This window comes from Bufo bufo, chromosome 2 (assembly GCF_905171765.1).
Source record: "Bufo bufo chromosome 2, aBufBuf1.1, whole genome shotgun sequence".
In the NCBI taxonomy this organism is placed as follows: domain Eukaryota; kingdom Metazoa; phylum Chordata; class Amphibia; order Anura; family Bufonidae; genus Bufo; species Bufo bufo.
The window spans coordinates 517,379,268-517,404,992 of NC_053390.1; the positions used below are offsets into that span (position 1 = coordinate 517,379,268).

Below are 25,725 nucleotides of genomic sequence, written 5' to 3' on the forward strand. Positions count from 1 at the left end.
TTTTTTTTTTCAAAAAAGGCAATCCCAAACCTCTACTCAGTGATTGAAAAGGAAGTCATGGCATCTCTGGCATACAGTGATGGGGCAAGGGTCCATCTGACCACTGATACCTGGTCTGCAAAGCATGGTCAGGGCAGGTATATCACCTACACTGCGCATTGGGTCAACCTGATGACGGCTGACAAGCATGGAATGCGTGGCTCTGCAGCGGAGTTGGTGACACCGCCATGAGTTGCAGGCAGGCCTACTGCCACCTCCTCTACTACTCCTACTCCATCCTCTTCCATAACCTCTTCGGCTGAGTCCTCTTCTGCTGCGGTGTCTGGCTGCACATCAACTGAATCCCCCCAGCTCCCCAGGGGCTATTCCACATCCAGGATACGACAGTGTCACGCTGTCTTGGGGTTGACTTGCCTGAAAGCAGAGAGCCACACCGGACCAGCACTCCTGTCCGCCCTGAACGCACAGGTGGATCAGTGGCTGACCCCGCACCAACTGGAGATCGGCAAAGTGGTGTGTGACAATGGAAGCAATTTGTTGGCGGCATTGAATTTGGGCAAGTTGTCACATGTGCCGTGCATGGCACATGTGTTGAATCTCATCGTACAACGCTTTGTGTCTAAGTACCCAGGCTTACAGGATGTCCTCAAGCAGGCCAGGAAGGTGTGTGGCCATTTCAGGCGTTCCTACACGGCCATGGCGCACTTTTCAGACATTCAGCGCCGAAACAACATGCCAGTGAGGCGCTTGATTTGCGACAGCCCGACACGTTGGAATTCAACACTCCTAATGTTCGACCGCCTGCTCCAACAAGAAAAAGCCGTCAACGAGTATTTGTATGACCGGGGTGCTAGGACAGCCTCTGCGAAGCTGGGAATTTTTTTGTAACGTTACTGGACGCTCATGCGCAATGCCTGTAGGCTCATGCGTCCTTTTGAGAAGGTGACAAACCTAGTCACTTGCACCGAAGATACCATCAGCGACCTCATCCCATTTGTTTTCTTCCTGGAGCGTGCCCTGCGAAGAGTGCTGGATCAGGCTGTAGATGAGCGTGAAGAGGAAGAGGAAGAGTTGTGGTCACCATCACCACCAGAAACAGCCTTGTCATCATCGCTTGCCGGACCTGCGGCAACGCTGCAAGAGGAGTATGAGGAAGAGGAGTCAGAGGAGGAATGTGGCTTTGAGGAGGAGGAAGACCAACCACAGCAGGCATCCCAGGGTGCTCGTTGTTGTCACCTATCTGGGACCCGTGGTGTTGTACGTGGCTGGGGTGAAGAACAGATTGTCAATGACATCAGTGAGGATGAGGAACGGGAAATGAGTAGCTCGGCATCCAACCTTGTGCAAATGGGGTCTTTCATGCTGTCATGTCTGTTGAGGGACCCTCGTATAAAAAGGATGAAGGAGAACGACCTGTACTGGGTGGCCACGGTCACAGCACAACGGGAATCTAACAGGGGAAGAGGTGAAAGTAATCCTCCTCCTACCACGACCACGCCGGCAAGGACAGGACGCTTTACAGATGTGTTGTTGATGGAGGACATGCAGAGCTTTTTCAGTCCTACACATGGCCACAGCCCTTCGGGATCCAGCCTTAGAGAACGACTCAACCGACAGGTAGCAGACTACCTCGCCTTAACTGCAGATATCGACACTCTGAGCAGCGATGAACCCCTTGACTACTGGGTGTGCAGGCTTGACCCGTGGCCTGAGCTATCCCAGTTTGCGATAGAACTTCTGGCCTGCCCCGCTTCAAGTGTCCTGTCAGAAAGGACCTTCAGTGCAGCAGGAGGCATTGTCACTGACAAAAGAAATCGCCTCGGTCAAAAAAGTGTTGATTACCTCACCTTCATTAAGATGAATGAGGCATGGATCCCGAAGGGACTGACAGTGGGGGATACGTTTGACTAACAAAAGGCCTGATGACATGCCTTGGCCTCAAAATGGTCCCCACGCTGCTGTATTTAATGTCTGCATACCAAATGACTTTCGTGAATTCTCCGCCACCAACTAGGGTTCAAGCCGCAATGTTTTAGTCACCTTTCTGCCTTGAAAACATCAATTTTTCCGGCCGCTGCTACAACAGCGGCTGCAACAATAACATTATTTTTCAGGCATGTGTACATGCCTAATTTTTCTGGCCTCTGGTGCTGCACTGTGGCTGCAAAAACAAAACAAAAAAAAAGGCACATACAAGTGTCAATTCCCCTTCGTGATCGTTACCTTGTTGTGGTGAAGGGGCTTGCGTATCACAATGAAGCGATCATCACCTCTATGAGTGTGTTGGCAATGTTGCCACACCCCAGATGATAAGGCCGTTGCTTCATTATGATCAGACCAAAAGCGATTGGCTGGATAATTTTTCATAGAAAAAACTTTAATTTTTTTTTTTTTTTTAAGTTGTATGGGTGGGTTTTTAATACATAAAATAAAAAAATCATAATAAAGTCTCTTAATAGTTTATTAGAAATAATGCAGACAATTTTAAAAATCCCCATCAATTCCAATACAAAGCAAGTACAAAGCTCAGAACTAAATTATTCCAGGATGTCGTAATGGTTTGTTAATTCGACAATGGTTAATCAATTCGACACACGTCCCCAGATAGGGGACGTAACAGGGATTAAACTGATAGGAATAGTACTAGTTAAGACACCACTCATATAGGGTGTCACAGCACATTGCTCCGTGCACGCGCAGTGCCCCAACTTGGGAGTAAGAGGACCGACCAAGCTGCTTTTTCCATCTCCCGGTTCCTAAAATCAATTCAGTTTGGTGTATCAGAGCTTGGTCTGTCACTGTGAAGGCAGTCGAAGGTACCCGGCCTAAATTTTTTTTCACAAAAGGCAATCCCACCCTGATATGGATCCCCCTCTGGCATGCCACAGTCCAGGTGTTAGTCCCCTTGAAACAATTTTTCCATCACTACTGTGGCTAGAAAGAGTCCCTGTGGGTTTTAAAATTCGCCTGCCTATTGAAGTCTATGGCGGTTCGCCCGTTCGCGAACATTTGCAAAAATTTGCGTTCGGCGTTCACGAACGGAAAATTTTATGTTTGCGACATCTCTACATGCGAACAGTTCACAAACTGCATAGTTTCAGACATACTATCACCCTTGTCCTGGAAGCCAATAATCATCCCTTTTAGCAACTCTGATAAATTGTCTTTTACTCATGACAGCAACAAGGGATATGTGTGCAGAGAGCCTACCGCACACATTATATACCCACCAAACCAGCTCACGACACGTGACTTCCTTCATGAGCTACGCGCTGTCGACATCGAAAGTAGGAATGAGTCATAATAATGTGACTCCACCATATATATATAGGGTTTGAGAGTACAATTGCTTTTTAAGGGTTCATTGCCTGTTTTTCTTCTACTGTCTGCTTTCACAACAGAATCTGTGGTTTATATGATTTTTTGTTCTCTAATTCAAATTTGTATGTGCTGTTTATAATTTTGATGCTACTAGAGGTGTACAAAGTTAATGCACTAGAAGTGTGAATTTTCTTTTACGTAATGTATTACTGCATTATATAATTTGCATGCAATTTAGAGTAGACGCCATGCTTTAGAAAGCATTGTATTACCATGGCCATACACTAGGTGGTGCATATTACTAAAAGTAAAGCATAAGAATTCTATTGTATTGTTAGCCAGTTCTAGCCTGGTATTAGGGTGGAGATATGTAAATTCAAGGTATTCATGCCCAGCCCAGCAAGTCTAATGACAAGATTCATGTGCACTTCCTTCAGTACAGAGATTGGATTGTCAGTTACACCATTTCCTCAAACAACAAAGAAAGGTCTGGTACGTACAACATGTCAATTATCTTTATGTTCTCGGTTTACCTAAGAACTTATGCCTAAATCTAAGACATATGCAGCAACTCTTCCTGCATTGTCCATAAAGTTTTATTCTTTACTTAAAACTGCACAGATAAGTTAGCTACTACCTGATGTATGTCATCTATCAATGCATGTCTGTATCTTCTACATAACCTGTTTCCGCTCAGTAAACGCCTTGTAATGTTAATGTTGTTTAGCTCTGTTCCTTTTTACTTGTATTTGAGCATTTTGTTATCTTGGCTTCTATGGTAAGTCTCTGCGATTCTGTGAAAGGCAAACCTAATCGCCTCGCCCTTTCTTTTGATAAATAATGTTCTGAACTTTTGCCAGTGTAACACTGGAATTCTTCTGTTTGTGTTAGAGATTCAGGTTAATGAGAGGCGTAACAAACAGAAAAGTAGGTGACTTCAACAAGGGATTCAAGTTCTCTAAATTCTCTCCCTTGTGCAAATACTATAAGACATCAAAAGTCTCCTTAGAAACATACATAGGCACAATTTTGTTGTGCAGCAGTACTTATAAAATGTTGGCTGTAAGACACAAGAGCCACAAGACAATTCATAGATCAGTTCAAAAAATGTATATGCTGGCAAGAGTTAAATTGGCATTGAGGAGAAAAACATTTCGGTGATGATGGGCACTCTCTCAGTACTGTGCCCCTATACAGCCCTGTAGAGGTTTTGATCTTGAGCAGGTGTAAGGTCTATGACTGAGTCCATTTTTTATACAAAGTACGTAGTGGAGGGGATGTCTAGTGGTAGCAGATAGAGCAAGCACATAAAAGCCACTTACAGTACATAGCATTACATACAGTAGCTCTCCAGGAAAATAACTAAGACATAATGGTGCTGATTTACTGCTGAAAATGTCCCAATGTTTTGGTGCAGTTTCTGCCAAACAAAACTGGTGTAAATTGTTTGCACTACATTTATCAACTGTTATGGACACTTTTATAACTTTTTTAAGCCTCACCCAACAAGGTTTAGCAGCATGGCTTCACTGGAAAGGAATGTGGCCTAAATGCACATCTGTGCTCCAAAACATGCACCCGAGTATTGTCCCAGTGTGTTATCAAGAACCTGTGTAGGTCAGATGGCCATGTTTTTTTCAATTGTAGAACTGAAGGAACCTCAAACAAATTGTCAACATAGATCTTCCGCTGTAAACTGTGAGAAGAAGCTTGATAGCCCCCTTCTAGTCAATGGGCACATGTATTGATCAATAGAGTAACCAAAGTGTTAAACTAATTTACAGTGCATAGACCAGTCCTGGCAGTGGCGTAACTAGAGTGTTATGGGCCCCAGTGCAAACTTTGTATCGGGGCCCCCCTACCCCCCGATTTTTATAAAGAAGCGGCAGATTTTCTTACTAATGGCTTTCCCGTGTGGCTAGTCCGCTGCGTGAATGAGGGCCAAGCCCCATTCCGGACAGCAGAGACACGGAGCAGTAACACGATTGATAATGCTCCGTGCCTCTCTGTGACCTTTTTACTAAAAAATCACAGGGAGATAAAGTGGTCACCGTGATTTTGTAGCAAAACGATCATAGAGAGGCATGGAGCATTATCAATCATGTTACTGCTCGGTGTCTCTGCTGTCCGGAGCGGGGCTTGGCTCTCTTTCACACAGCAGATTAGCCACACGGGATCCGCTCGTGTGAAAGAGCCCAATGCATGGCTACACTCACCCAATCCTAATAAAATCTGGTCCTACCTCATCCAGGGTGTCGCTGGCGTCGGTGTGATGTCCGCTGGATCCAGAACAAGGTCCCTGTGGTGATAGAAAAAAAAAGAATAATCACATAAGGAAGGGATGGTGACTACCCCTGTGAAACTACCAGCTGGGGGCGCTCTGCTGGCCTGGTAGACTGAGCTATGCCAATGTATAGCAGGGTAATTTAGGACATTTCCCCTAAGTGCTACCACACAGTACTAATGTCCACATTGTGGCCCCTCACAGTAGTAATGCCCATCTTGTGGCCTTTCACAGTAATTAAGCCCACCTTGTGGTCCCTTCACAAAAGTTATGTCCTTCTTGTGGCCCCTCACAGCAGTTATGCCCACCTTTGTTCCTGTCACAGTAGTTATGCCCAGATATGTGCCCCTCACAGTAGTTATGCCAAATATGTGCCCCCTAACAGTAGTTATGCCAAATATATGCCCCCTCACGGTATTTATGCCAGATATGTGCCCCTCACAGTGGATATGCCCAGATATGTGCCCCTCACAGTGGATATGCCCAGATATGTGCCCGCTCACAGTGGTTATGCCCAGATATGTGCCCACTCACAGTAGTTATGCCCAGATATGTGCCCCTCACAGTGGATATGGCCAGATATGTTCCCCCTCACAGTAGTTATGCCAGACTATGTGCCCCTCACAGTAGTTATGACCAGATATGTGCCCCCTACAGTGGTTATGCCATATTATGTGCCCCTCACATTAAATATGCCCACATATGTGCCCCTCACAGTGGTTATGCCAGATTATGTGCCCCCCTCACAGTAGTTATGCCTTTATATGTGCCATCTCATAGTTATGCCTTTATATGTGCCCCCCTCACAGTAGTTATGCCAGATATGTGCCCCCCTACAGTGGTTATGCCAGATTATGTGCCCCTCACATTAGATATGCCCACATATGTGCCCCTCACAGTGGTTATGCCAGATTATGTGCCCCCCTCACAGTAGTTATGGCAGATTAGGTGCCCCCTCAGTAGAGATGCCCACTTTTGTGCCCCCTCACTCTAGTTGTGCCTATCAACCCCCCCCCTTCCCCTTTGCCCCCAGTCTGCAGTGTTAGGAAAATAAAAAAAAAACACATACTTACCCTCTTCCCTGATGTTGCGCTGCCACACTGACATCGCACTGCTGGCTGTACTAAAGGCAGTTTCCCGGGCCTTCAGAGCTCCTCCCACAGCCAGCAGCCCGATGTGCGGCCAGCAGAGGGAGCACTAGAGCTCCTGCTTCACTGATGATCTGGAGACAGCCCGGCAGTGACAAGAACTGCCGGGCCGAGTGTATGTGAGTGAGTGCGCGCGTCCTCCCTCTTCCTCCCACCCCCTCTGCGCAAACCTCCCCCACCTTGCCTCATATTAAACATGTAATGGAGCCAGTGGCGTAGCGTGGGTAACAAGCACCCGGGGCAAGCCAAGTATTGCGCCCCCCCCCCCCCCAACCTGTGACCACGCCCCTTTTTTAAACAAATAATGTAATAGATGTCACCTGCAGTCCTATGTAACACCACAGATAACACGGTGATAACTCTGAGTACAGATAATGTAGTAGATGGGTGTGAGGCCCCAGAATTCAGAACACACACAGTGTGACCTCAAGTCTGGGGCCAGGCTGAGGCAGTGTGGGACAAATTCTATATACCCCCTCCCCCCTACCGTGAAACAGATATTTGGATGGACATAACATACATTGCTATGAAATATACAGGAGAATACCGCACCATACCTGTTACATCCAGTGACATCTCCTGTGATGTAGACTTTCATCAACGTCCTCATTCGGAGATAGGACCATCATGACACCTTCTTTCAGCCATGTCTCGTCTCTGCAAAGTTTTGCAGAAAATGTTTTAGATTCCTCACTTTACTATCATCCTCAGATAACAGAAGTCCCCTTCCCCTGTAGTGCCCATAAGTATAATGCTCTCTGTATAATTATAATATATAATGGCCCCCTCTGTATTATTATTATAATGACCACCTCTGTAGTATTATAGTAATAATTATGGCCCCCTTCAGCCCCTCCAGCATACAGTCCTGTGTAAGATACAACACTCCCCCTGCCTTTAGTCCTTCTTGCAAACAGTCCCATGTAAAACACATCACTCTCCCTTCAGCTCCTCCAGCATACAGTCCCATGTAAGATACAACCCCCAGAGGATGCTATCTGCCCATCTCTCCTGTCCATATACCAGGCCTACCAGTATTACCCCTTCATATACCGCCTGGTCCCCCCACACCTAACAGTCTGAGTCACTTGTCTCCGTGAGTGTTAGGTGGGGTGACCAGGCAGGCAGGTGGTATATCAATGGCTAATGCTGGTAGACCTGGTATATGGACAGCAGAGATGGGCAGATGGCATCCTCTGGGCAGTACTGTCTCTCTGGTCATCCTTCACCAGCACCCTGACTGCCACGGTCCTGCTTGGCCTGGCTCTCATGTCACTTCACTGCTTGGTGCTCGGCTATCAGCACTGAGTCACTCAGCGCTGATAGCCAAGCATGAGGCAGTGAAGTGCCATGAGAGCCAGGCCAAGCAGGACCGTGGCAGTCAGGGTGCTGGTGAAGGATGACCAGAGAGACAGTACTGCCCAGAGGATGCCATCTGCCCATCTCTGCTGTCCATATACCAGGGTAGGCCTGGTATATGGACAGCAGAGATGGGCAGATGGCATCCCAGAGAGGCAGTACTGTCTCAGTGTCCCTGGTCATCCTTCACCAGCACTCTGACTGCAGTGCCATGGTGCCATCTGCTTGGCAGCCTTGGCCTGGCTCTCATGACACTTACTGGCACTTAACTCATATAATCATATATTACCCCTAAAGCCTGCCTGCCCTCAGCCAATGCCAACAAAGTAAACTACTGACCTAATTACACACTCAGGGTGGGACTTTGGGACTCTGGGACAGTGACACTGACTGTCACTCACTCTGTCTCAGGGTCGCTTGAATCCAGGGCCGGCGCCACCTATAAGCAGAGTAGGCCACCGCGTAGAGCGCACTCTGCCTGGGGGCGCCGGCACTCTCGAGTCCGAATCCCGACTAGCCGCCGCCCGCTCCACTCCCCCTACTTGTGATCCATCCATCTAAGTTCTAACATCTTCTCCTGATTCCTACCTGGCTGTCATCGATCTGACTCCTCCTGTTTGGCTGTTCCTGTACTTGCTGGCCGGCCGGATAATGGTGGATTGTGCTGCACTGCTGCCCCTGCGAGGGCATGCATTTGTTCAGCCACTTAGTATTACTTAGTGGGGGCACTGGGGGGAAAATTACGTAATGGGCACTGCCCATTAAGTAATTTGCCCCCCAGTGCCCCAACAAAGTAATACTGCCCCCACAGACAGTGCACAACTCACTGCGCACTGCCCATTACGTAATTTGCCCCCCAGTGGCCCACTAAGTAATACTGCCACAACTGTGCACTGTCTGTGGGGCACTATTACTTACTGGGGGCACTGGGGGGCAAATTACGTAATGGGCAGTATGCAGTGAGTTGTGCACTGTCTGTGGGGGCAGTTAGTATTACTTAGTGGGGGCACTGGGGGGCAAATTACGTAATGGGCAGTGTGCAGTGAGTTGTGCACTGTCTGTGGGGGCAGTTAGTATTACTTAGTGGGGGCACTGGGGGGCAAATTACGTAATGGGCACTGCCCATTACGTAATTTGCGCCCCAGGGCCCCAACAAAGTAATACTGTCCCCACAGACAGTGCACAATGCCCCCACTAAGTAATTCAAGTTGAATCACTGTTTCTAGGCTCATGGCTGGACTACAGTCTCCTACTGATTCAGCTGCAGCCATAATCTTCTGCTTCTTCTTGCTGCCTCCGGCTCCTGGCTCTGCAGTCTGCACTGTACTTCCCGCCTGGAAGGTGGGCGGAGCCTATCGGGAACTGCCGTGCATGCCCCGCCCCCTATCGCCTCCTCACTCTGCTCTGCAGCCGAACGCTGTGTGAAGAAAAAAAAACACAGCGTCGGCGATTTAACTTGTGCCAGCCCCGCAGACGGCGCCCCCTGCAGAGTGGCGCCCGGGGCGACGGCCCCCCCCCCCACGCTACGCCTCTGAATGGAGCGCCCTGACGGGGCCCGGCATTGTCACTGTACTTCATGCCGGGCCCCTTCACAGCGCTTCATTACATGTTAGTACAGCGGGCCCCCTCCCCCCGCCGGGCCCGGTCGCAGTCGCACTCCCTGCGACCGCGATCGTTACGCCCCTGAGTCCTGGATTCATGGGCCAAATTTAGCCTTTTAAATTCATTTTAGCCCAACTATTAGTTATAACGTCCATGGATATCTTTGCAAGATACAGATTTTACAATCAACCCTATGTGTGCTCATAGTTTAAGGAATATCTGTAATAGATATGCGTAATGTAGAACTTTTCCATTTATAACAGTATAGTAACATACTTTGTAAGGCTGAAAAAAAGACATCTGTCCATCCAGTTCAGCCTGTTATCCTGCAAGCCAATTTTCATCATTTTAGGGTAAAAAAATTTCCTTCCCGACTCCAATCAGAATAACTCCCTGGATCAACGACCCATCTCTAGTAGCTATAGCCTGTAATATTATTACACTCCAGAAATACATCCAGGCCCCTCTTGAATTCCTTTATTGTACTCACCATCACCACCTCCTCAGGCAGAGAGTTCCATAGTCTCACGGCTCTTACCGTAAAGAATCCTTTTCTATGTTTGTGTACAAACCTTCTTTCCCCCAGACACAGAGGATGTCCCCTCGACACAGTCCTGGGGATGAATAAATGATGGGAGAGATCTCTGTACTGACCCCTGATATATTTATACATAGTAATTAGATCTCCCCTTAGTCGTCTTTTTTCTAAACTAAATAACCCTAATTTTGATAATCTTTCTGGGTACTGTAGTCCACCCATTCCAGTTTTTACTTTAGTTGCCCTCCTGTGAACCCTCTACAGCTCTGCTATTGTCTGCCTTGTTCACTGGAGCCCAGAACTGTACACAGTACTCCATGTGTGGTCTGACCAGTGATTTGTAAAGTGGCAGGACTATGGAAAGGTTTAATTTTATAAACTTTTTTAATTTTATAAACTTTTATAAACTTGTGACCATGTCTGGGTTCTATCTATGCTTTTTTATTGGAGATTGTCTCCCGACCAAAATTCCATCTACCATAAACGTTAGACCAATTAGCACCGCTTTTATACATCAGAATCATGGATTGCAGCTTCATACATGTATCTTGACGGTAGACTAGAGCTTGCCACATCCATATTCTTGTTTAAAACCAGGAAATATTGAGGATGTCAGAAAAAGTAATCATTTTAATAATAGTAAATGTGTCTAAAACGAGGTGAGCCACAATTTTGGTGCAAACAATGCCTTGAAAGTGGAGCACTTAACATAGTAAATGTGGACCAAAGTTTAGTGAGGCATTAGGCACCAAGATAATTATTGGCTTAAAAGTTTTCCAGATCCTGATTTTTTTGTTTTTATTGCAAATGTCTTTCCGATATGGACAAAAGTAAATACAGCACCGACTGAATTGTGTATGTGATCTATATGTGAACACCTTTCTTTTAGAGGTACATTAAGATATCGGGGCTTATGAATGAAAGGTGAGTTTTCTATATTGTTAAGATATGTTAAAATCAGTACAGAAAGAAAAGTTTTGGCAAGTCTAAGTGTATCACAGGCTACAGTCACATCTGCCATAACTTTATCCACTTCGCTATAAAGCTGAATGCTAAACTGTGTCAGAAAAACCTCATGGAAGTTTCTGATTTAGTGAGTATTCCTATTCAGCAGAAGACTTATTTTATATTTCTGTGTATAGTGTAGCGGTTAACATCCTTTCCTCTAATGTCCTTTCCTCTAATGTACAATCTTGGGAGTTTGAATCCCGGCAGAAACATTTCAATTTTTTTTATTATACATATATACGTTTTTAGCCACAATATTTTTACATATATTATTATATATTTAGAATATATAATATATTTTAATATATGTAAATACATTATGGCTAAAAACATCAGTAGTAGTTTCCCACATATTATTTATTCATTTATATCAAAAGTATGATTTTATATATATATATATATATATATATATATATATATACAGTCCTGATCAAAAGTTTAAGACCACTTGAAAAATTGCAAAAAATCATATTTAGCATGGCTGGATCTTAACAAGGTTCCAAGTAGAGCTTTAACATGCAACAAGAAGAAATGGGAGTGAGACAAAACATTTTTTGAGCATTCAATTTAATGAAAACAACGAATAAACTGAAACAGGCTGTTTTTCAGCTGATCAAAAGTTTAGGACCACACCTCCAAAAAAACCTAAACCCCCCCAAAACAGAAATCCAACTTCCAAACATGAACTCAGTAATGAGTAGCTCCGCCGTTATTGTTTATCACTTCCAAAATTTGTTTCGGCATGATGCAAGCGTTTCCATTAGGTGAGTGAAAACATTTCTCCAAGTGGTGAAGACGGCCGCACGAAGGCCATCTACTGTCTGGAACTGTTGTCCATTTTTGTAAACTTCCCTTGCTATCCATCCCCAAAGGTTCTCAATTGGATTTAGATCAGGGGAACACGCAGGATGGGCCAAAAGAGTGATGTTATTCTCCTGGAAGAAGTCCCTTGGCCTGCGGGCATTGTGTACTGTAGCGTTGTCCTGTTGAAAAACCAAGTCGTTACCACACAGACGAGGGGCCTCAGTCATGAGGAATGCTCTCTGCAACATCTGGACATAGCCAGCGGCCGTTTGACGCCCCTGCACTTCCTGAAGCTCCATTGTTCCACTGAAGGAAAAAGCACCCGAGACCATTGTGGCGCCCCCTCCACTGTGGCGTGTAGAAAACATCTCAGGTGGGATCTGCTTGTCATGCCAGTAACGTTGGAAACCATCAGGACCATCAAGGTTAAATTTTTTCTCATCAGAGAATAAAACTTTCTTCCACCTTTGAATGTCTCATGTTTGGTGCTCTTTTGCAAAGTCCAAACGAGCAATTCTGTGGCGTTCAAGGAGACGAGGTCTTTGAAGACGTTTTTTGTTTTCGAAGCCCTTCAGTCTCAGATGCCGTCTGATGGTTATGGGGCTGCAGTCAGCACCCGTAAGGGCCTTAATTTGGGTCGAGGATCGTCCAGTGTCTTGACGGACAGCCAATTGGATCCTCCAGCTCAGTGCTGATGAAATTCTTTTGGGTCTTCCACTTGACATTTTTGTTCCATAACCCTCAGGATCATTTAAAGGGTTTCTGTCACCCCATTAAACCGTTTTTTTTTTTTTTCTTTAATAATAATCCCTATAGTGAGATCTCATGATACATAATCAAATTAATAATTTTGGTTCAGTAGATTTTGCTAAAAAACGATTTTTAAAATATGCTAATTACCTTGCTACCAGCAAGTAGGGCGGCTACTTGCTGGTAGCGGCGTCTTCTCTTCCGGGTGTATGCGATGACGTCATCGACGCAGGCGCATTGAGGATGGAGCGGTCGAGCAGAGCGGCCGCCTCTCAGTGCGCCTGCGCCAATTGAAGCCAGGTACGGCGCAGGCGCGAGATTTCAAATTCTAACAGCGCCAGCAGAGAAGGATTACCTTCCCTGGCCCTGTCAATCAGCATGCCGAGGGGGCGTCATTACCATCGGAGGATGCGGCTGCTACCAGCAAGTAGCCGCCCTACTTGCTGGTAGCAAGGTAATTAGCATATTTTAAAAATCGTTTTTTAGCAAAATCTACTGAACCAAAATTATTAATTTGATTATGTATCATGAGATCGCACTATAGGGATTATTATTAAAGAAAAAAAAAAAAAACGGTTTAATGGGGTGACAGAAACCCTTTAAGAAATTCCAAATGACTGTCTTACTGCGTCCCACCTCAGCAGCGATGGCGCGCTGTGAGAGACCCTGCTTATGCAGTTCAACAACCCCACCACGTTCAAAAAGGGAGAGTTTTTTTGCCTTTGCCATCACAACGTGTGACTACCTGACAGAAAATGACAATGAATCCACATCTTTGCACAGATTTGGCTTTTTAAAGGCATGTGGTCCTAAAATTTTGATCAGCTGAAAAACAGCCTGTTTCAGTTTAATCGTTATTTTCAATTAATTGAATGCTCAAAAAATGTTTTGTCTCACTCTCATTTCTTCTTGTTGCATGTTGAAGCTCTATTTGGAACCTTGTTAAGATCCAGCAATCTAAAATATGATTTTTTGCCATTTTTCAAGTGGTCTTAAACTTTTGATCAGGACTGTATATATATATATATATATATATATATATATATATATGGAAAGAGGAGAGAATCCAGCGGGAGCACCAGCCAAGGTGTGGGTGCAACGTCCAGCACGGGGTAGCGGCAATACCCTAGTATTGTAGAGACGGAAGAAGTCGGACTGCACTCCAAAATGATAGTGAAATAAAAAAGTTTAATCACCCATAGTATGGCAAACTTGCGACGTTTCGGCTCACAAGAGCCTTCCTCAAGCTATAATATATATATTATTTTTTTATTTATTTCTTTTATTATTATTATTAATTTTTTTTTTTAATTTTTTTTTTTAATTTAACCTCTATTTCTGCCAGGATTCAAACACCCAAAGCTTGTATATTAGAGGCAAGGATGTTAACCACTACACTAAACAGCTTCATGTTTGTTAACCTGAACAGAAATATAAAATAAATCTTCTGCTTAATAGGAATACTCACTAAATCAGAAACTACTATGAGGTTTTTCTGACACAGTTTTAGCATTCAGCTTTATAGCTAAGTGGATTAGGTCCTTGCCTCTAATGTGCAATGTTGGGAGTTCAAATCCTGGCAGAAGCTATCTAAATCTAATAGAAATTAGATTTAAATACACTGGAGTGTCCCCAAGCACTGACTCCATACATGGATATAGCTATATATGGAGTCAGAGCAGGGACTCCTAAGCTGAACTAGAGTCCTGACACCCTCCCCTCTTCAGAGCAGGGGGTGCCTGGGGTTCTTCCATTGTGCTTGGGTGCTCAGTAGAACACCCGAGCATTGTGAAGTGTTGCACATGAGCACTTTGGTGCTCGCTCAACACAACTGAATGCAGAACTTTTTTCCTCTGTTAAAAAAATTCTCCCAGGGATCTGTTAGGCTTTATACCTATCAGTTATGTGCCGACACTTCCGTTATAGAAGAAGAAGAACAGAAATACATAGTGGCGAAGTGAAAGCAGCCTTACTGGTGCTTAGGTATCAGATGGCTGGCATACAGTGGCACCTGCCATGTGGTATATATTTTTTATTGAAAAGCCTAACAGACTAGTCACATAGTGTACCATGGGAAACTGGCTTTCAGTCTGCAGTGTATAGCAACCTACAGTTAAACATGTAAAACATTATATTATCGAATTATGCAATTCCCTAAAACTATCATTTAGAAGATATCTAATACAGTGGGATGCGAAAGTTTGGGCAACCTTGTTAATCGGCATGATTTTCCTGTATAAATCGTTGGTTGTTACGATAAAAAATGTCAGTTAAATATATCATATAGGAGACACACACAGTGATATTTGAGAAGTGAAATGAAGTTTATTGGATTTACAGAAAGTGTGCTATAATTGTTTAAACAAAATTAGGCAGGTACATAAATTTGGGCACTGTTGTCATTTTATTGATTCCAAAACCTTTAGAACTAATTATTGGAACTCAAATTGGCTTGGTAAGCTCAGTGACCCCTGACCTACATACACAGGTGAATCCAATTATGAGAAAGAGTATTTAAGGGGGTCTATTGTAAGTTTCCCTCCTCTTTTAATTTTCTCTGAAGAGTAGCAACATTTGGGTCTCAAAACAACTCTCAAATGACCTGAAGACAAAGATTGTTCACCATCATGGTTTAGGGGAAGGATACAGAAAGCTGTTTTAGAGATTTCAGCTGTCTGTTTCCACAGTTAGGAACATATTGAGGAAATGGAAGACCACAGGCTCAGTTCAAGTTAAGGCTCAAAGTGGCAGACCAAGAAAAATCTCGGATAGACAGAAGCGACGAATGGTGAGAACAGTCAGAGTCAACCCACAGACCAGCACCAAAGACCTACAACATCATCTTGCTGCAGATGGAGTCACTGTGCATCGTTCAACCATTCGGCGCACTTTACACAAGGAGATGCTGTATGCGAGAGTGATGCAGAGAAAGCCTTTTCTCCGCCCACAGCACAAAAAGTGCCGCTTGAGGTGGGCTAAAGCACATTTGGACAAGCCAGCTTCATTTTGGGATAAGGTGCTGTGGACTGATGAAACTAAAATTGAGTTATTTGGCCATAACAAGGGGCGTTATGCATGGAGGAAAAAGAACACAGCATTCCAAGAAAAACACCTGCTACCTACAGTAAAATATGGTGGTGGTTCCATCATGCTGTGGGGCTGTGTGGCCAGTGCAGGGACTGGGAATCTTGTCAAAGTTGAGGGACGCATGGATTCCACTCAGTATCAGCAGATTCTGGAGACCAATGTCCAGGAATCGGTGACAAAGCTGAAGCTGCGCGGGGGCTGGATCTTTCAACAAGACAATGACCCTAAACACTGCTCAAAATCCACTAAGGCATTTATGCAGAGGAACAAGTACAACGTTCTGGAATGGCCATCTCAGTCCCCAGACCTGAATATAATTGAAAATCTGTGGTGTGACTTAAAGAGAGCTGTCCATGCTTGGAAGCCATCAAACCTAAATGAACTAAAGATGTTTTGTAAAGAGGAATGGTCCAAAATACCTTCAACCAGAATCCAGACTCTCATTGGAACCTACAGGAAGTGTTTAAAGGCTGTAATTTCTGCAAAAGGAGGATCTACTAAATATTGATTTCATTTCTTTTTTGTGGTGCCCAAATTTATGCACCTGCCTAATTTTGTTTAAACAATTATAGCACATTTTCTGTAAATCCAATAAACTTCATTTCACTTCTCAAATATCACTGTGTGTGTCTCCTATATGATATATTTAACTGACATTTTTTATCATAACAACCAACGATTTATACAGGAAAATCATGACGATTAACAAGGTTGCCCAAACTTTCGCATCCCACTGTATAAACCTGGAAGATAATAGATAATTTTTAATCACTGTACACATAAAATGTTGCCGGTTATAATAGAAATATACCAAAGTCTATTAATATTATACTGAATATAGCATTCAGACAGCAGTAATAGTATTTGTTACAATTTAGGTATAAAGTCCATAATGCAGCTCATTCTTTCTTCTGCTTGAAGGTTTGGCTGTATTCTATTGGGACACATAAAACATATTTGTCTTGGAATCTCAGGAATTTGGGTAAGTATGCCATACTCAGTAGAGATGTGGATCTTCGTTCACGTGTAGCACTTAGAGCAGGGGTGGGGAACCTTTTTTTCTGCTGAGGGCCATTTGGATATTTGTAACATTGTTCGGGGGCCATACAAAATTCTCAGCCTACATCAGCCTCAGATCAGACTCCCATCAGACCTCTCAGCCTCAGATCAGACCCCCATCAGACCCTCCCTAGCCTATGATCAGCCTCAGATCAGACCCCCCCAGCTTCAGATTAGACCCCCCAGCCTCAGATCAGACAACTAGCCTCAGATCAGACCCTCCCCAGCCTTAGATCAGACCCCCCAGCCTCAGATCACACCCCATCACAACTTCCAGCCTCAGATCAGCCCGCATCAGACCACCAAACCTCGGATCAGACCCCCCAGCCTCAGATCAGACCTTCCCCACCCTAAATTAGCCTCAGATCAGCCCCTATCAGACCCCCCAGCATCCAATCAGACCTCAAATCAAACGATAAAAAATAAAAATAAACTTACCTCTCCATCTGCATACGGCGCTGCCACTCGGCAGAGTCACTTACCCTCCCTGGTCTTCTTCCCACCGCGCTGTACCGTGACCTGACAGCGCACAGCGTCAGGTCATAGTGCGCATCTATGTGCAGTATGTCTGGATGCTGTAGGTGTCAGGACACAGAGCGGGGCCGAAAGAGGACCAGGGAAGATGAGGACAGCCAGTGCAGCGCTGTTCTCACCTCCTTTGCCTCCTGCATGCTAATGACCGCTTCCATAATGGAAGCGGTCATTAGAATTTTCACTATATGTTCTGGCCGGGGGCCACATGAATTTGTCCCGGGGGCCGTAAGCGGTCCCTGGCTAGGAGGTTCCCCACCCCTGACTTAGAGGGAAATACAGACCTTCTTAAAGAAAAAATAAATAATTGGAAACGTATGTACATCAAAAAATGACAACATTTTCAGTGCTTTTTTGCATATCCTACGTGACAAATTTGATAAGTACAGTGCATTTAAATGTAGTCATGGCTTTTCAGTAGTGCATGATATTACAACATTCAGATGCTATCATTAAGTTATGTCTTATGAGGCCCTTAATCTAGGGCTAGAACATGGGTCTAAATTGGAGTAAATACGTCTCAGAAAGGTCACAGAACTTGATGCAATCAATGAGAACAAGCTGCTTTTGTTCATTTGGATCTTGTTGCATTCCATGTGTTGTGTTTAGTATTTCTCCAGAATCTGTTGTCCTTCTCATAGATTTTTAAGCAAATTCTTTAATCTCTTTTATGTCTGGGTTATACAGTATTTGAGCACATAGGTGGACATTTATTAAGCTGAAATATGCCTAAATTAGCCGTAGTTCAGGTGCAGATTGCAGCGCAGCGGTTAGTTGCACCACAATCTGACTTTTCTCACGCCAGATCTAAATTAGTGGGCATGGAGTGGGCGAGGAAGGGGACGGGCCATCTCATTTATCATTTTCTACGACTTTTCAGGCATAGAAAAAGGTCTAAATGTAAGACAGCTAGGAAGCTGTCTCACATTTAGAAGTGGCGGAGGATCCGCCAGAGTTACGAAGAGGCCAATCCACCGCCAGCTATAGAGCTTTATTAAGACCGCCGTATAAAACGCCGGTCTTAATAAATGATCCCCATAATCATGCACCAATGTCATACTGTCTTTTGCACACACAAAATGTTTGGCTTGGTTTACAGTGTAAGATTGTGGTGTTTAGTCTATGATTCTTGTCTCTTTCATATAGTGTAACCATATTATGTTATTGTAACCTATTTTGGGGAAAAAATCTAATTGTAAGACTGACCAAAGGTTGGATATTTTACAGTTGCGTTAAATTAGTCTAAAGACGTTTTCTAAGAGCCCACTTTTAAGTAGCCCCCAGAGCGTGTGATACCTGTTAAAAAAAATCATATTCACCTGCTTCTTGACACTCCTCTCTGGTGCCCTGGCTCTGTTTGGCAATTTTCCTGTCCTTGACCTGTTTGCTTCCAGATAGATTCCCGTTTACCACTGCAGCCAATGACTGGCCTCAGCAATAACGTCCTTCAGGTGACCCAGCAGTGACATATTGCCTTGGGACATGGTACAACTGAGGCCATTCATTGGCTGCAGCAGCACCTGTGACCAGACTGGAATTAAATAAGCCAGGATATGGAAGTTTGACAAACTTATGGGGTCATTTATCAAACTGGTGTAAAGTAGAACTACTTAGTTGCCCATAGAAACCAATCAGATTCCACCTTTCATTTGTATCAGCTCCTTTCGAAAATGAAAGGTGGAATTTGATTGGTTACTATACCAGTTCTACTTTACACCAGTTTGATAAATGACCCCATCAGTGTCCGGGAGTAGGTTAGTATGATTTTTTTCATTACGTTACTACATGCTCCAGGGGCTATGATAGTTTAAAGGGGCTATCTTTTCAGAAAATCTCTTTATACCAGACCATCTAAAATGTTTCTATATCCTCCAAAAATACATGTCAAGAATGGTTACATTAAGATTACAATAAGATATTTAGTGAATTAATTTAGAAGAAAAAAACAGACATAAATCTGTTCTTATGCTAGCCATGTACTTTAGATTAATGGTGGCAGAATCTGGCGATTTCAGTGGGACCAGCTAACCATCTAACATGTATAGGATGCCCCAATTCTTCCCTGATGACAAATGTTGCGGGAGAGATGAATAGGGCAGTTTAAATTCCACTCTTCCATTCCTTTAGTTGTTTTGGGGGAAATTAGCCTCCATCAGAGGTACTAGGCAGTGGCTTACTCCCCATTCCCCATTAAAGGCACATGCATGTTTAGAGAAGTCCAATAGACAGAGTTGTCCGAAAACAAATAACATTTATCACAGTGCTCAAGTCTTCATATCTCTTTTGGGATTAAAGGGCTTCTTTGGGTCTGTACCTTAAATGTCTGCGAACATAAGAAACTTTGAGCAGTAATACCCTACCCTTCCATTTATTTCTACTGGGTTCACATGAGTGCCCAACTGGCTGCGAACTCTTCCTCTGATGTTGCAACTGGATATGCTCCACTTTCTCCCTGTTCTGCTACATTATGCAGCTGAACAAGAAGTAAGAGGAGAACATTCGGTCACAACATCAGAGGAAGAGTCGGAAGCCAGTCATATGGTCATGTGAGGACTGCAGAAACAGTAAAGCGATGGAAGGGTAAGTACTGCTCAAATGTCCACAGGCTAGCGGAAACAGTCTTTTTAGGTACAGGCACGGGTAGGAAAATATATCGCATTAATAAGGCTGCATGCTTGTATGCCAGGTGTCACAAACTACATGTATAGGCTGTAAAATATTGCTCATGGTTGTACAGTATATTATAAATCATATTAATCACTCATATGAGTCATACTTTGATTTTTGTTCTTCCTATAAACAATTAGAGAATGAATGAAGTGAAAATCACAGTCTAAACTTAGCATGGTGACGTTATATGAGTTGGTATATCCGATTTTCTTTGCCCAATAATTAAAGTTATTTTGCTCTGGTGGAGCAATAACTAGCAAAAGGCAGGGTTTATTCATGGGTAAAAATGCAGTACTTTTTGAACTATCTTGTGATATATTTATCTGTAATGGTCACTAATTATATATGAACAACCCATAATCCAGAGTAAAAGCACTTGCAAATAGCAGGTTTAAAGATGATATGTTCGTGAATGCTGCCTTCAATTTTAACCTTTCATTCCCACTACTGGCAAATACTGTACACTAGAAAAGAGTGGCTCGGTTGGGCCGGCTTTCCAGAAATTGTCTTCTAACATGATCTGGCACATGATATATTTATGTCTAAAAGTCAAATAAAAAACACATGTAACTAAACATGATATCACTGTAGATGATGCCTTATGTTTTCCAGTTTAAAAAAAAAAACAATTTTAGGCCCCATTCACACGTCCGCAATTTCGTTTTGCAAATTGCGGACCCATTCATTTTCATTTCTATGGGGCAGCACGATGTGCTGCCCAGATCCAGAATTGCGGATCCGCACTTCCGGGTCCGCAATTCCGTTCCCGAAAAAAATAGAACATGTCCTATTCTTGTCTGCAATTGCGGACAAGAATAGGCATTTTCTAATAAGTGCCGGCGATGTGCAGTACGCAAAATGCGGTACGCACATCGCCAATGTCCGTATTTTGCGGATCCAACGATCCGTGGATCCGCAAAACACACACGGACGTGTGAATGGACCCTAAGGCTGGATTCACACGGGCGAGATTTCCACACGGGTGCAATGCGTGAGGTGAACACATTGCACCCACACAGAATCCGGACCCATTCACTTCTATGGGGCTGTGCACATGAGCGGTGATTTGCGTGAAAATCGCAACATGCTCTAAATTGTGCGTTTATCACCCAACGCAGTGCGGATGCGGTACGATTTTCACGCATGGTTGATAAGATGACAGTCTATTCACTGTATTATAATAGCATTCTTTAATACAGAATGCTTAGTAGAAGGTCAATTGAGGGTTAAAAAAATATATATAATTAACTCACCTCGTCCTCTTAATCGCGTAGTTGCCGATCTCTTCTTACTTCTTTAATCATGAGCTGCCGGCTAAAGGACCTGTGGTGACGTCACATCACATGGTCCAATCACATGGTCCATCACCGTGGTGATGGGCCATGTGATTTGACCATGTAACATAGTAACATAGTAACATAGTACATAAGGCCGAAAAAAGACATTTGTCCATCCAGTTCGGCCTGTTATCCTGCAAGTTGATCCAGAGGAAGGCAAAAAAAAAACAAAAAAAAACTGTGAGGTAGAAGCCAATTTTCCCCACTTTAGGGGAATAAAAAATTCCTTCCCGACTCCAATCAGGCAATCAGAATAACTCCCTGGATCAATGACCCCTTTCTAGTAGCTATAGCCTGTAATATTATTACGCTCCAGAAATACATCCAGGCCCCTCTTGAATTCCTTTATTGTACTCACCATCACCACCTCCTCAGGCAGAGAGTTCCATAGTCTCACTGCTCTTACCGTAAAGAATCCTTTTCTATGTTTGTGTACAAACCTTCTTTCCTCCAGACGTAGAGGATGTCCCCTCGTTACAGTCACAGTCCTGGGGATAAATAGATGATGGGATAGATCTCTGTACTGACCTCTGATATATTTATACATATTAATTAGATCTCCCCTCAGTCGTCTTTTTTCTAAAGTGAATAACCCAAATTTTGATAATCTTTCAGGGTACTGTAGTTGCCGCATTCCAGTTATTACTTTAGTTGCCCTCCTCTGGACCTTCTCCAGCTCTGCTATGTCTGCCTTGTTTACAGGAGCCCAGAACTGTACACAGTACTCCATGTGTGGTCTGACTAGCGATTTGTAAAGTGGTAGGACTATGTTCTTATCACGGGCATCTATGCCCCTTCTGATGCAACCCATTATCTTATTGGCCTTGGCAGCTGCCTGAGACTGGTTTTTGCAGCTTAGTTTGCTGTTTATTAAAATTCCTAGATCCTTTTCCATGTCAGTGTTACCGAGTGTTTTATCATTTAGTATGTACGGGTGACTTGCATTATTCCTTCCCATGTGCATAACTTTACATTTGTCAGTGTTAAACCTCATCTGCCAATTATCTGCCCAAGCCTCCAATCTATCCAGATCCCTCTGTAGTAGTATACTGTCCTCTTCAGTGTAAATTACTTTACACAGTTTAGTGTCATCTGCAAAAATTGATACTTTACTATGCAAGCCTTCTACAAGATCATTAATAAATATATTGAAGAGAATAGGGCCCAATACTGACCCCTGAGGTACCCCACTAGTGACAGTGGCCAAATCTGAGTGTGTACCGTTAATAACCACCCTCTGTTTTCTATTATTGAGTCAGTTACTTACCCACATACAGACGTTTTCTCCCAGTCCGAGCATTCTCATTTTATATACTAACCTTTTATGTGGTACAGTGTCAAATGCTTTGGAGAAGTCCAGATATACGACATCCATTGATTTACCGCTGTCAAGTCTAGAACTTACCTCCTCATAGAAACTGATTAAATTAGTTTGGCATGACCGATCCCTCATGAAGCCATGCTGATATGGCGTTATTTGCTTATTTCCGTTGAGATGCTCTAAGATAGCATCTCTCAGAAAACCTTCAAACAGTTTACCCACAACAGATGTTAAACTTACCGGCCTATAGTTTCCAGGCTCTGTTTTTGGACCCTTTTTGAATATTGGCACCACATTTGCCATGCGCCAATTCTGTGGGACATTCCCTGTCAGTATAGAGTCCGCAAATATCAGAAATAAGGGTCTGGCTATGACATTACTTAATTCCCTTAGGATACAGGGGTGTATGCCATCCGGTCCTGGCGATTTGTCTATTTTAATCTTTTTAAGTAGCTGATGTACTTCTTCCTGGGTCAGACAGGACACTTTTAATGGGGAATTTATTTTTACATTCTGCATGTCATCTGACAGTTTATTTTCCTCAGTGAATACATTGGAGAAACAAATTTTTTAACAGCTTTGCTTTCTCCTCGTCGCTCTCTGCGACTCCCCCCTCATTACTCTTTAAAGGGCCGACACCTACAGATTTATACTTTTTAACATTTATATAATTGAAGAACATTTTAGGGTTAGTTTTACTCTCTTTGGCAATTAATCTCTCGTCTCTAGTTTGGCCGCTTTTTTTTGTTTTTTACATGTTCTATTTTTTTCCTTATAGTTTTTCAGTGCTTCCGTGCTACCCTCCTGTTTTAGTGATTTATATGCTTTCTTTTTGTCATTTATTGCTTTCTTTACAGTTCTATTTATCCACATTGGTTTCTTTTTGTTCCTTAACCTTTTATTCCCATACGGTATGTACCTCTCACAATGAGATTTTAGGATGTTTTTAAAGATATCCCATTTTGTGGCTGTATTTTTATTTTTGAGGACTTTGTCCCAGTTAGTTAGGCCTATGGCCTCTCTTAGTTGGCTAAATTTAGCTTTTTTGAAGTTTGGTATTTTTGTTCCTCCCTGTAGAAACGCTCTTTTGAATGATAATTGGAAGGTTATTACTTTATGGTCACTATTTCCCAGGTGTCCACCAACCTGCACGTCTGTTGTTCTGTCAGGCCTATTGGTTAATACTAAGTCCAGTATGGCCATCCCTCTAGTCGGGTCCTGAACCAGTTGGGAGAGGTAATTGTCTTTGGTTATTGCCAAGAACCTGTTTCCCTTATGAAATATACAAGTTTCAGTTTCCCAGTCTATATCTGGGTAGTTGAAGTCCCCCATAATAACCACCTCATTATGATTTTCCGCCTCATCTATCTCGTTTAGTAGTAGATTTTCTGTGGACTCTGGTATATTAGGTGGTTTATAGTAAACTCCTATTAGTAATTTATTGTTGTTTTTAGCTCCATGTATCTCTACCCACAGTGACTCCACATGTTCATGTCCCTCACTTATATATTCCCGGAGTGTGGGCTTTAGACAGGACTTTACATAAAGGCAAACCCCTCCCCCTCTCCGGTTTTGACGATCCTTTCTAAACAGACTGTAACCTTGTACATTAACTGCCCAGTCATAGCTATCATCCAGCCATGTCTCAGTTATTCCCACTATGTCATAGTCCTCCTCACACATCACTAATTCCAGCTCCCCAGTTTTATTAGTCAGGCTTCTGGCATTAGTATACAGTACAGACCAAAAGTTTGGACACACCTTCTCATTCAAAGAGTTTTCTTTATTTTCATGACTATGAAGGCATCAAAACTATGAATTAACACATGTGGAATTATATACATAACAAACAAGTGTGAAACAACTGAAAATATGTCATATTCTAGGTTCTTCAAAGTAGCCACCTTTTGCTTTGATTACTGCTTTGCACACTCTTGGCATTCTCTTGATGAGCTTCAAGAGGTAGTCATCTGAAATGGTCTTCCAACAGTCTTGAAGGAGTTCCCAGAGATGCTTAGCACTTGTTGGCCCTTTTGCCTTCACTCTGCGGTCCAGCTCACCCCAAACCATCTCGATTGGGTTCAGGTCTGGTGACTGTGGAGGCCAGGTCATCTGGCGCAGCACCCCATCACTCTCCTTCATGGTCAAATAGCCCTTACTTTCAAAGTTTTCCCAATTTTCCGGCTGACTGACTGACCTTCATTTCTTAAAGTAATGATGGCCACTCGTTTTTCTTTACTTAGCTGCTTTTTTCTTGCCATAATATAAATTCTAACAGTCTATTCAGTAGGACTATCAGCTGTGTATCCACCTGACTTCTCCTCAACGCAACTGATGGTCCCAACCCCATTTATAAGGCAAGAAATCCCACTTATTAAACCTGACAGGGCACACCTGTGAAGTGAAAACCATTTCAGGGGACTACCTCTTGAAGCTCATCAAGAGAATGCCAAGAGTGTGCAAAGCAGTAATCAAAGCAAAAGGTGGCTACTTTGAAGAACCTAGAATATGACATATTTTCAGTTGTTTCACACTTGTTTGTTATGTATATAATTCCACATGTGTTAATTCATAGTTTTGATGCCTTCAATGTGAATCTACAATTTTCATAGTCATGAAAATAAAGAAAACTCTTTGAATGAGAAGGTGTGTCCAAACTTTTGGTCTGTACTGTACATACATTTGAGAGGTTTATGTATATTTTTTACCCTACACCTTTCCTTCTGAACTGTTCTAGTCCCTCCTTCCATTCCTCCCACAGTCCCACTACCTTGCCCCCGGTCTCCATCTGCACTATCTTCCCCTCCTATAGTGTAATTTCCCTCCCCCCAGTCCCTAGTTTAAACACTCCTCCAACCTCCTAGCCATCTTTCTCCCCAGCACAGCTGCCCCTTCCCCATTGAGGT

General features: G+C 43.4%; 1 protein-coding gene across 3 annotated transcripts in view; it reads left to right on the forward strand.

The window, feature by feature from the left end:
- Nucleotides 1-3,752: 3,752 nt before the first annotated feature.
- SH2D4A (SH2 domain containing 4A) overlaps nucleotides 3,753-25,725 on the forward strand; it is a 141,984-nt gene continuing 120,011 nt past the window's right edge. For 2 of the 3 annotated variants that reach the window (XM_040417901.1, XM_040417902.1), the window contains exon 1: nucleotides 3,753-3,813. The gene's annotated coding sequence lies outside the window, so the exon portion shown is untranslated. Of the gene's footprint in view, nucleotides 3,814-16,822; nucleotides 16,884-25,725 lie in introns of all 3 variants that reach the window. The other variant, XM_040417900.1, reaches the window with a different exon arrangement.